This window comes from Ipomoea triloba, chromosome 14 (assembly GCF_003576645.1).
Source record: "Ipomoea triloba cultivar NCNSP0323 chromosome 14, ASM357664v1".
In the NCBI taxonomy this organism is placed as follows: domain Eukaryota; kingdom Viridiplantae; phylum Streptophyta; class Magnoliopsida; order Solanales; family Convolvulaceae; genus Ipomoea; species Ipomoea triloba.
The window spans coordinates 15,964,637-15,968,104 of record NC_044929.1 but is presented as its reverse complement, the minus strand read 5'-3'; the positions used below and the strand labels follow the sequence as shown (position 1 = coordinate 15,968,104).

The 3,468-nt window shown below is 32.4% G+C and overlaps 1 long non-coding RNA gene across 1 annotated transcript; it reads left to right on the top strand.

Annotated features, from left to right (window-relative positions):
- The first annotated feature begins 532 nt into the window (after positions 1-532).
- LOC116003817 lies at positions 533-1,276 on the top strand. Its single transcript, XR_004094712.1, has 3 exons — positions 533-556; positions 838-934; positions 1,194-1,276. It is a non-coding gene; the product is annotated as an uncharacterized LOC116003817 (long non-coding RNA).
- The last annotated feature ends 2,192 nt before the right edge of the window (positions 1,277-3,468 follow it).

The following is a 3,468-nucleotide window of genomic DNA, read 5'->3' as shown; positions in this document are numbered from 1 at the left end:
CTTGAGACCTGAAAATTGCTCTGCAGTTATATGGAGCCTACTGATACTATTACTCATAATAATGCTGCAGCACTGCCACATGATTTGAAAATGAAGAGATTGGACAATAAGAATCTTACAGAACTGCTTTAATGTGTCAGCATTTATAAAAAAAAAACAAATTATATAATTTCTATTTTAAAATGCATGATAAATTTTGGGTAATTATATATAATTGGTTCAAGTTGAATTTGCAAGTCAACTAACATACTTAATTATCCATGTTGGCAATCAGGTTACACGTGGATGTTTCAGGTTCATATTATGTAGCATACTGAACATGTCTGTCTAGCAAAGTCTTGGATAGACAAGTCTAATATTGCTTGCTTAATGCTAGTACTTTGATTCCTAAACCATATTCTTCATTATTTTGATCTATGGGTTGCTTCCTAGCAAATTTCAGTTTGACAGTTAAGATCATATTTGTGTTTATAATGTTTCCAGGGTTCTTTGCAAGTTTTTTGCACAAGGAGCTGTCTAAAAGGGGAGCATTGTGAGTTCTTGCATGAATTGAGAGGTAATGTTCTATCATAGTATCATTATTGTTGAAGTGATTATGCATGGATAAATCTTGGATTAATTTACCGCGAAATACTTTGAGATATATATAATGGGTAGATAAATTAATTGATTTTGCAATTGAGCATAGATGTGTTAAAGGAAGAATATTGTGTCCTTGCGTGAAGAGCATAGATAAGTTTTAAACTAACTAAAGTGTGTATAGGTATTGTTTTTATCCTCATTGATTGTGCTCTACACTATGTATGCTAACATATTGTTTGATGTATGTGTGAGTAGGCCTCAACTACTGGAACTACTGTCAAACAAAGTGCTAATGACTCTAAAGATGAGACCAGTTCTGAAGAAGAAAGTTCTGATGATGAGCCATCTAAAGGTGAGTGTTAAGAAGGTATTGAATGATTGAGATCTTTTGTAATTATTGAATCTTTATACAATTGTTATTACATTTGCATGCATTTCATGTGTACACCTTACAATTGTTATTACATTTGCATGCATTTCATGTGTACACCTTCTGAGCTTGCCTATATTTGCATGCATTTCATGTGTACACCTTCTGAGCTTGCCTATCCTCGCATGCATTTCATGTGTACACCTTCTGAGCTTGCCTATCCTCACTTTTGTTGTGGCAGTCTTCTACTGGGAAGGAGAGTAGTTCTGATGATTCCTCATCAGAGGAGTCTAGTGATGAAGAAGAGGATGCGCCTTCAAAGACAGAGGAGTCTAGTGATGAAGAAGAGGATGCGCCTTCAAAGACTCCAAAGTAGGTAATTAGTTGTGTGTACAAATCTGTTGCAGGCTCTTGAACTTTAATTAGTTGTGTGTACAAATCTGTTGCAGGCTCTTGAACTTAATGGTCAACAGTGTACAAATCTGTTGCAGGCTCTTGAACTTAATGGTCAACAGTGGTTGGGCCAAGAAGTGAAGCTTTACCTTGCTAAAGAGAGAGGAGCTTATACTCTGAATAGTGGGTAAGTCATCTTCCCCTAAAATTAGATTTATGGAAATAGTGGGTAAGTCATCTTCCCCTAAAATTAGATTTATGGATTGTGAGTTAAACATAATTATAATTAAAATTAGATTTATGGATTGTGAGTTAAACATAATTATAATTATTATTAGATTTATGGATTGTGAGTTAAACATAATTATAATTATTATTAATTTTTAAATTTTTTGGTAATTTGTTTACTGTATGAGATTTCATAACTCCTTCCAGAGGAGGCTGGGGTGGAGGTGAAAGTACAACTGTGTTTGTTAAGGGGTTTGACAAGAATGATATTGAAGATAAGGTAGTTGCAGTATTTTTGTTTTTGTCTGTGCATGAAGATAAGGTAGTTGCAGTATTTTTGTTTTTGTCTGTGCAAGAAGATAAGGTAGTTGCAGTATTTTTGTTTTTGTCTGTGCAAACTTGTGATCCATTTTCTTTATTGATTTTTGATCTGGTTGCCTTTGTAGATCCATTTTCTTTATTGATTTTTGATCTGGTTGCCTTTGTAAATACCATTTGCAGATCAGGAGTGCTCTTGAGGATCATTTTGGTTGTAGCAAAAGTTTTAAACTAACCAAAGTTTCCATTTTGGTAAGTCTGATATTTTAAATAAAATGCATGTGTAATGTGTAACTCATCTTGACATTTTGGATCCTGGATTAGCTCTGTTAGATTGACCTGTATAATTTTTGGATCCTGGATTAGCTCTGTTAGATTGACCTGTATAATTTCCTACTGGAGATCTGTATTGTCATTATTTCTTCCACTTAGTTCTATTTTCACCTTCACAAACTCCAAATGACTGAAATGGTGTTATCCAATTCTACTTAGTTGTTTAGTTCTATTTCAAATATGTTACTAATAATATTGAGTTTCTTATTTTATTTTTATTTTTTATTTTTACATTGATGTTATTCTCTAGGAGGTTGTGAAGGATCACTTGCTGCTGTTGATGGATTCAACCCAACACTTGTCGCTGTTGATGTAGTTTGTCAAATATTGGTGTTTAGTATTTTTTTTTTATCATTTCTGTTGAAGGTTAAGATGAGAGGAAGTGATGGATTCACCACTTGTTGTTGCTGAAGTTTGTCAAATATTGGTGTTTAGTATTTTTTTGATCACTTGCTATTGCTTTTGAATACTATGCTCAAATGTTAATATATTATTGAATACTATTGAATGTTACAACTTATTTTCTTTCCAATTAAATGTGTACATAGAGTTTATTTATGATTGCAATATGCATTTTAATATAAAGATTTTTGAATAAATATAATTAAATGATAATTATAAAAATATAATAATGTAATTTTAAATTATTTAGCAACACCTAAATAATTACCTCTAATATTTTAAAAATAAATAAAGAAAAATATTTAGCGACACTTAGTAACCGCCACTAAAATTTTAAAAAATAAATAAAGAAAAATATTTAGCGACACTTAATAACCGCCACTAAAATTTAAACGAATAAACTAATAGTTATATTTAGTGGCGGTTAGAGAACCGCCACTAAAAGCAAAGTAAACTACCTTATATTTAGCGGCGGTTTTGAAATCGCCGCTAAATGCAATGATGATCAACAATTCCCACACTTGTCTAAAACCGCCTCTAAATCCTTCGCGACACACTATTTAGACACGGTTGGAGAACCGCCTCTAAATAGTTTAGTGGCGGTTTTGAACTGCCTCTAAATAACAAATTAACCGCCACTAAATAACCTTTTTGGTGTAGTGAGTGAAAAATGCGTTAATTATTGGGCAGCTAAGTCACGCACTACAATGACTACATAAATACATTTTTATTGAAACCAACTATTACACTTAAAAAAAGGTATGTAGATAGTACAACACCAACGAGTGCTCCTCGTGACATATGCTTTTATAGTGGAGGAATAAAATAACTTTAATGATATT